Source organism: Conger conger, chromosome 12 (assembly GCF_963514075.1).
Source record: "Conger conger chromosome 12, fConCon1.1, whole genome shotgun sequence".
Taxonomy (NCBI): Eukaryota; Metazoa; Chordata; class Actinopteri; order Anguilliformes; family Congridae; genus Conger; species Conger conger.
In genome coordinates, this window is record NC_083771.1 from 45,454,060 (window position 1) to 45,463,786 (window position 9,727).

Consider the following 9,727-nt stretch of genomic DNA (forward strand, 5'->3'; position numbering starts at 1 on the left):
CTGTTTGTAATAATCTGCACCACACATAAATTAGTTTATGAGGGTACCTGTACATTTTGCTTTCACCGTGTCGTAATTACAGCATTTCAGTGTTTGGGACAAATTAACATAATGTCAAATAAAATAATGTTTTGTAATTGTTTGCATTGAAATGGGGGGGGGGGGGGGGGGCTATGTATAAAAAGTAATGTACGCGCACTCACATGCACACATTACATTACATTACAATAATGGCTTTGGGCAGACGCTCTTATCCAGAGCGACGTACGGTTTATTAGGCTAAGCAGGAGACAATCCTCCCCTGGACCAATGCAGGGTTAAGGGCCTTGCTCAAGGGCCCAACGGCTGTGTGGATCTTATTGTGGCTACACTGGGATTAGAACCACCGACCTCGCGTGTCCCCAGTCATTTACCTTAACCACTACGCTACAGGCCGCCCACGTACACACGCACGCACACGCACACGCACACACACACGCACACACACACACACACACACATACCCATACACACACACCCATACACACCCACGCACATGCACACACACACGTACACACTCACACTGCAGCACAGTACACGCACACACATACGTGCGCACACACACACACACTGACACGCACACATACACGCACGCATACACACACGCACGCGCACATATACACGCAAGCACGCACACATGCACGCAGACACAGACAGACACATGCATACACGCACTCACGCATACACACACACACACGCACTCACACATACACGGATGCACGCACGCACCTACACATACACACATCCACGCACGCACACGCTCACATTCTCTCTCGCGCAAACAACCACACACTCGGAGCAAGCCTGCAGTGACACCAAACCGGAAAAGACACACACACACACACACACACACACACACGTGTCATGGTCACATTTTATGGTCAAATACTCTGACTATTTTGCAGGGTTTTTTTTTTATTTTTTTTTTTTTGAAGGAAAAAATGGCGGAGGCATTGAAGAATCTCAACATTCCCGTCACTGTTGTTTTGGATGCTGCTGTGGGGTAAAGCTGCATCTTTTTTTTTTAAAAGGGTCCATTTCCGGGCCTAGGTCTGGGCCTTACAGCTCTGTCTGGCTCACTGGCACCACAGCTGAGGGTTTGGCCTGTAAGAACATCTGACACTTTGTCCAGTACAACAGCTGAATAGCCTTCCAGCTGACCAGCGGTGTGATGAGCATGCCCAGTCAGCAGGGATTTTGGCAAAATGAGCTCGATTCTTTACTTGAAACGGATTAATCCATTATAACCTCATTCAATATCCTGGATGTTAATGTCATTTATTAAAAAATATATACGGTACTGTGCAAAAGTCTGAGGCACCTGTATAACATTCTGTACAGATAAGATTCTTTCAAAAATAATTCAATGAAAGGTCCTAAATAAACATACTATACATTTTACATTACATTTGAGTAATTTGGCAGAATTGTTCAAAACTGAATCAAATCAATATTTTTTGTGACCACCCTTCGGCGTTAAAACTGCATCACTTCTCTGAGATATAGAACTGCAGGACAGTGTTGGCTAAGACAATCAGCGGGGAGGTTATTCCAAGCATGTTGGAGAACTTGCCACAGTTCTTCTGCAGACTTTGTTTGGCTCCTTGCTTCTGATCTCAGACAGCCTTGATCAAGTTTTTGTGTAAAAAGTAGTCAATTGCTTACAGTAATATGTTACTTTTTTAAATTAAATACAAAAATGTCTCTGTAAAATTAAATCTTTTGGAAAACGAATATTTGGACTTGAACACAAATGTGTTTTTATACTAACACACACAAAAAGAAACATACAATGCATCCGGAATTTATTAAAAATAAAAAACTAAGAAATCACATGTACATAAGTATTCACAGCCTTTGCCATGAAGCTCAAAATTGAGCTCAGGTGCCTCCTGTTTCCACTGATCAACCTTGAGATGTTTCTACAGCTTAATTGGAGTCCACCTGTGGTAAATTCAGTTGATTGGACATGATTTGGAAAGGCACACACCTGTCTATATAAGGTCCCACAGTTGACAGTGCATGTCGGAGCACAAACCAAGCATGAAGTCAAAGGAACTGTCTCGAGGCACAAATCTGGGGAAGGGTACACATAAATTTCTGCTGCTTTGAAGGTCCCAATGAGCACAGTGGCCTCCATCATCAGTAAATGGAAGAAGTTCGGAACCACCAGGACTCTTCCTAGAGCTGGCCGCCCGTCTAAACTGAACAATCGGGGGAGATTGCCCTTAGTCAGGGAGGTGACCAAGAGGTGACCAAGAACCCTGAAGAATCTCTGTGGAGAGAGGAGAACCTTCCAGAAGGACAACCATCTCTGCAGCAATCCACCAATCAGGCCTGTATGATAGAGTAGCCAGACGGAAGCCACTCCTTACTAAAAGGCACATGGCAGCCTGCCTGGAGTTTGCCAAAAGGCACCTGAAGGACTCTCAGACCATGAGAAACAAAATTCTCTGTTCTGATGAGACAAAGATTGAACTCTTTGGCGTGAATGCCAGGTGTCATGTTTGGAGGAAACCAGGCACCGTTCATCACCTGGCCAATACCATCCCTACAGTGAAGCATGGTGGTGGTGGCAGCATCATGCTGTGGGGATGTTTTTCAGCAGCAGGAACTGGGAGACTAGTCAGGATTGAGGGAAAGATGAATGCAGCAATGTACAGAGACATCCTGGATGAAAACCTGCTCCAGAGCGCTCTTGACCTCAGGCTGGGGCGACGGTTCATTACATTACATTAAATTAAATTATTGGCATTTGGCAGACGCTCTTATCCAGAGCGACGTACTGTTGATTAGACTAAGCAGGAGACAATCCTCCCCTGGATCAATGCAGGGTTAAGGGCCCAGCTCAAGGGCCCAATGGCTGGGCGGATCTTATTGTGGTTACACCGGGATTAGAACCACCAACCTTGTGTGTCCCAGTCATTTACCTTAACCACTACACTACAGGCCACCCCGGTTCATCTTTCAGCAGGACAACGACCCTAAGCACACAGCCAAGATATCAAAGGAGTGGCTTCAGGACAACTCTGTGAATGTCCTTGAGTGGCCCAGCCAGAGCCCAGACTGAACATCTCTGGAGAGATCTGAAAATGGCTGTGCACCGACGCTCCCCATCCAACCTGATGGAGCTTGAGAGGTGCTGCAAAAAGGAATGGGCGAAACTGCCCAAAGATAGGTGTGCCAAGCTTGTGGCATCATATTCAAAAAGACTTGAGGCTGTAATTGCTGCCAAAGGTGCATCAACAAAGTATTGAGCAAAGGCTGTGAATACTTATGTACATGTGATTTCTTAGTTTTTTTATTTTTAATAAATTAGCAAACATTTCTAAAAACTTCTTTCATGTTGTCAGTGTGGGGTGTTATGTGTAGAATTTTGAGGAAAAAAATGTATTTATTCCATTTTGGAATCAGGCTGTAACATAACAAAATGTAGGAAAAGTGAAGCGCTGTGAATACTTTCCGGATGCACTGTATATATAATAAAGTCTAGGGTACCTAAGACTTCTGCGCAGCACTGTATGTTAGAAGAAAAAATGGTCACCCCTTTGTAGAGAAGAACACCTTGCCAACTGTTGAGCATGGAGATGGATCCATTATGCTTTGGGGTTGTGTGGCAACTGGGGGCACAGGAAATATTGTGCAAGTGGAAGGAAGAATGGATTCCTCCAAATATCAATACATTCTAGAGGCTAATGTTCAAAGGTCAGTCCAGACATTGAAGTTGGAGAGAGGTTGAGTATTCCATCAAGACAATGATCCAAAGCATACCTCAAAATCAACCATGAAGTACGTCCAGGAAAAAACGGATGAAGATTCTGGAATGGCCACCACAGCCCCCAGACATGCAAGGAGGCTGAAGAATATTTGTGAGCTAGAGGTTGAAAGTTAGTATTCCAGTGCAATTCATTTCTCTGCTGTTGCTGATGCTTAACATATAAGATAATAACCCCAGACAATATAGTCTGAAGCCATTCACAATTGACCTTTACAGTCACTTTAAACGTCTTTTTTTTTAGAATACACTGTACTATGTTAAAAGTTTATTTTGAAAATTAGAACGATGTATTAGTTGTTTGCTCTTAGTATAGTTGTAAGCCTAGTTGTGTAAAATGAAGTCATAACGTAAAAGCTAAATTAGTGGTGTTTTGTCTTTGTCTTTAAATTCCTTCCACAGTTTATTGTAACAGTCATTTGATTTTCACTTAGAATAAAATAACTGAAGTGTACAACATCATCTCAGAAAAATCAGGTGTGTTGTGATAAGAGGAGAGTTGTTTCTCTTTCTTAAAAACAAAAATCCAGTCAGGAAGTAGTTAACTGTTGATGTTGATATCGCGGCGCTGTTCCGAGAAAAACGAATGACGTCCTTACAGTGCGAATTCCTTAACTTTTCCCATTTATTTTCAAAGGAAGTTCTTATCACTTCGGATGCGATATATTCTTGGCCGCACGTTGACATCGCGGCGCTGTTCCGAGATAAACGAATGACGTCCTTACAGTGCGGATTCCTTAACTATTCGAAATCGCCTGGAGCGAATCATTTCCATGGGCTCCGACGCACGTTTCGGTAAGTCTGTCTAGATAATTATTTTACTATTAACGGGTCCTCGAATGATATTTATGTTGTTGAGGTATTCCCACAATATTTTCAATAAAATTGCCTGTAGTTTAATCAGTTACTGCGATGTATTATTGTTATTTTGAATGTTCCAATTGTTCGTTTTTTTTGATGTGGGAAAATTACAGGTAAACGGGATAATGTCTCTGCATGTCTGTTTCTCAGCGTCGTAGCCAGCTACATTAACATCACATTACGGTTTAAAATATCACCGTCATTAATAGTATTGACAGTTTGTATACACGTTTGATTCATGAAGGTTTAGACATAAAATGTATTATTGTTGCTCTTATTTCACTGCTATTGTAAAAGCAATAAGTATCGCCAATGCCAATTGTTTATTGACATAGGCCTAACTTACTGTCATTCAGACATCTTGGTATATGTTCCTTTATTTTCCATTAATATATTATTATTGTAGGCGGCACGGATGGTGCAGTGGGTAGCACTGCCGCCTCACAGCAAGGAGGTCCTGGGTTCGAATCCCCGTCGGCCGGGGCCTCTCTGTGCGGAGTTTGCATGTTCTCCCCGTGTCTGCGTGGGTTTCCTCCGGGTACTCCGGTTTCCTCCCACAGTCCAAAGACATGCATGTTAGGCTGATTGGAGAGTCTAAATTGCCCGTAGGTATGAGTGTGTGAGTGAATGGTGTGTGTGCCCTGAGATAGACTGGCGACCTGTCCAGGGTGTATTCCTGCCTTTCGCCCAATGTATGCTGGGATAGGCTCCAGCCCCCCTGCGACCCTGATCAGGATAAGCGGGTTCAGATAATGGATGGATGGATGGATATTATTATTGTTGTTGTTGTTGTTGTTAACTTGCCCATATTATGTAGTTCCCCAGCTAAGTACTTGAATAATAGAGCAGTTTCCACAATAATTATATTATACAATATTTACACCCAGGTTACCTTAAATTATATGAATGTACAGTAAATACATATACTTATTGTTCTGTTTTTTCTTTGTTTTGTACAATAATGACTGTAATGCCAGGCATTACAGTATAATTAGGCACACGGTATAATTAGTACAGGTCTCTTGGTTACTTTCATACATTTCATAACTAATGTTACTTTGATATCTCCAGGTGATCAGCATGTGGAGGCGTGTATATTTTCTCCCAGGAAGGCTACAGATGTGCTTCCGAAGAGTCTGTGAAGTCCTTGGCAAAATCGGAAAACAATACCAGTACTTCAGGAGACCCAGCAGTTGTGGCAGCATCTGACTGTCGGGAGATAGGCTGTGTGCGTGCCAGTTGTCACCTTCCCTCCTGCCCTGGTTATTTCAACTGCCCCAGTCCCAAGCCCAGTCTCCTTTAATACCTGTGCATATCAACCGTGCTAATATTGTTACAAACAACAATATATAGTTATTCATTTATATTTTTGTTGCGGTTGTTATGTTTATATGTATATAAGAATTGTAATATGCAATGCCCTCCATAATGCTTGGGACAAAAACATTAATTTAGCTCAGTACACCACAATTTTATATTCATAAACATACGATTCAAAGTGAAAGTTCTCATATTTTATTAAAGGGTATTTTTATTCATTCTGGTTTCACCATGTAGACATGACAGCACTTTTTATACATAATCCCCCATTTCAGGGCACCATAATGTTTGGGACATATTTTTGTGATGTAAATTACAGTCATGTTTACTGCATATTTTTTCTATGCATGACTGGTTGAAGTCTGTGACCCACTAAGACATGACTGTAGTCTCTGACACATCCACGCCTGCCTCCTGAAGGGTGTTTCTGATCGGTTGGACACATGTTTGGGGATTTTTCTTCATTATGATGAGAATTCTTCAGCTATCAGCTGTAGAGGTCTTACTTGGCTTGCCATGCCCTAGGCCCCATTACATGTTCTCTATCTTTAATGCTGTTCCAAACAGTTGAATTTGTTACACCTAAGGTTTGGCATAACAAAACAGAAATTACAGACTTTTTATTTAAATTTTTCAGTCTCATAATGGCTTCCTTGACATTCATTGAAACTACACTGGCCCTCATGTTTAATGACAATAATACAAACCAAAGGCAAGAAAAAGCCTAGAAAAAAAGGTGTTTATTGTTACTATGTATAAAACACATTGTAATTTTAATATGGTGAAACCAAAGTCTGTAAACATGCCCTTCAATATTTGCTGAGAATATGCATTTTTACCGCATGTCAATTGTTTGATTGCAAATCTAAAATTGTGGAGCACAGAGGCAAATAAAAAAATGTCTTTATCCTAAACATTACACATGGCACTGAATATAACATTGTAATCTTTTTTTGTGTTTGTAATAAATTGCAATAATTGATCTAATGTCAGTAGTGATGTAATGTCAGTTCTACATCTAATGTAGAACTTTCCACATATTGTTATACACTGCTATTTGCACACACATACTACTGTACTACTTTTATGTTGCCTCATTGTGTTCGTGTAAATATGTTTATACAGTTCTGTACTTTAATAAGCTATACCCTTCACCTCAGTTACATATTTTGCATCTTCTATTTGACAATATACACTCAATGAGCACTTTATTAGGTATTTATTAGACGTATTAGGTCTTCTGCTGCTGTAGTCTATCCACTTAGAGGTTTGACGCATATTGTGTTTAGAGATCTATTCACTGATGTACTGTATGGTTATTTGCGTTACTGTCACCTTCCTGTCAGCTTAGACCAGTCTGGCCCTCCTCCATTACCTCACTCATCCTCAAGCCATTTCCGTCCACATCACTGAATGTTTTTTTGTTTTTCGCACCATTCTGAGTAAACTCAAAGAGACTGTTGTGCGTGAAAATCTCAGGAGATCAGCAGTTACAGAAATACTCGTACCTGCCCGTCTGGCACCAACAATCATGCCACAGTCAAAACCACTATTGGTTGATATGAACATTACCTGAAGCTCCTGACCCAATCTGCATGATTTTATGCATTGCACTGCTGCCACGATTAGGTAATCGCATGATTAAGTAGGTGTACAGGTGTTCCTAATAAAGTTGTGAGTGGATATTTTTGCAATTGTTGTCTGTATCTGTGTGCATGGATAGTAGACAAGTTGTAAATATTGTTCTCCTTCAGTTGCCATAAAAACTTTTACCCAACATCCAACCAGCTGCCTGCCTTTCATTTTATTTCCTGCTTGATATTATTCATTTGAATGTAAAGTTGGTCAGGATTAGAAGATATTAAATTATGTACTTCATTATCTGTCACGACCTGGCTCACTGGCCATGACAAAGAGGGAGACGCACACTGACGCATTTAAAAAACAAGGTCAAATTCATTCGAAATAACCAGTTAACAAAAATGTGTAGTGTGAAAGTCAGTTGCATCAGTAGTGTGAGTGAGTGGATGTGTGAAAAGTATGCTGAAGCAATGTTGTCTGATGCAAACCCAAAAAGAACCAACAGGTACGTGGGCAGAGAGTTCCCTCCTTCAGACGAGAGTCAATTGCGCAAACGACCTGGTACTCCGCCAACAAGGCACCTGTGAGGTAACGCCAGAATAAGTAGCACAGAGCAGGGGGCCGTAACATGTCCCTCATTTTAACAATTTGAAACAATAAAATTAAAAAAACATTTACAGAGTTACAATAACTGCAATTAAAAACAATATACTTAAAACAAATTGCATATCCCATATTGTTCAGAGTGAACAGTGGGGGACAAAGCCAAATACCTTAATTGTAATGTGAGATAACTATTAAGTAGAATGATAGCAGAAAGGATTTCCTATCCATAGTGAAATGGAGCTGGAGATCTAATGACACTCAAACATGATTATGGGACAATTCTACAGAGAAATAGTTTCCATTATTTATGTCATGGTTTGGCAAAGGGCGGATTCGAGTCGTAGTGACCATCGTAGGGCTCTACACCTACACGCGACTGGCCCCTTGCTGTGAGGCGGCAGTGCTACCCACTGCACCATCCGTGCGGCCCTTCAGACGTCTGTATCAAGTTGATAATTTTGTATTTGCATTGTTTTTTTCTGTAAGTTAGAGGGTGATGTCGGCTACATGTACTAAAGGCGTGGGAGACGCAAGTGAAAGTAAGCGAATAATTTTTTATCTTGCGTTGTAAGAACGTATGAGTAAGCAGCTTGTCTTAATCTAATTCACTACCCACTGCACTATCCGTGCCGCCCTTCAAACGTCTGTTTCAAGTTGATAATTTTGTATTTGCATAGTTTTTTTCTGTAAATTAGAGGGTGATGTCGGCTACATGTACTAAAGGCGTGGGAGACGCAAGTGAAAGTAAACGAATAATTTTTATCTTTGGTTGTAAGAACGTATGAGTAAGCAGCTTGTGTTAGTCTAATTCACTTTTAGTAGCATAGCTTAATTACTTTCGAGTTTTCATGAACTTATGTAGACTTATGTAGACCTAATGATGAAGATCAAGATGAGAGTTCTCTGTTTGTTTCTGTCGTTGATCTGCGCCATCAGGACCGAAGGTAATTGACGTGATAGTACGGCGATAACTGGTGTTTTACAGGAACAATATGTCATATAACATTCATACAATTTTGCCTGATTTTCTGTAATTAATCATCTGTGTATGTCGACACACTATTAACCTGAAAACGTTTCGATTGCTACATCATTATTTCCGAAATAATTCAGTTTAATTTTTCATTAAGTTCCTGTTTATTTATTCCTCAATTAACAGAACAAATATATTTCTATTTCACTCGATTTATATTCTAGACTATGTTTAGTTTCATATCGTGCTCATGAAATTAAACGGAGGTTTTTGCACGTATTCTGACGGATTTTCAAAGTGATCTGTTCTGGTCTCAGGTTTGTCAGTGCGAGGTCCTGCGATGCCACTACGTGTCCAGCTGGGGGCGTCTGTGACGTTGCCCTGCTCTGTGGATACCCCAATACCTCTGCATGAGCTGGAGGTGCAGTGGATGAGGGAAGATTCTGAAAGCCTGGTGCATCTGTTCCAGGAAGGAGAGAGTCGGCCAGAATCACAGAGCCCAGCGTACAGAGGCAGGGCCGAGTTTTTCACCGAAGAAATCTCCAAAGGAAACTTCTCTCTGCTGCTTAGGA

At 41.1% G+C, this 9,727-nt stretch overlaps 1 long non-coding RNA gene across 1 annotated transcript; it reads left to right on the forward strand.

Annotated features, from left to right (window-relative positions):
• Positions 1-4,470: 4,470 nt before the first annotated feature.
• On the forward strand, positions 4,471-7,779 carry LOC133142467 (uncharacterized). Its single transcript, XR_009710185.1, has 2 exons — positions 4,471-4,609; positions 5,747-7,779. It is a non-coding gene; the product is annotated as an uncharacterized LOC133142467 (long non-coding RNA).
• Positions 7,780-9,727: the final 1,948 nt, after the last annotated feature.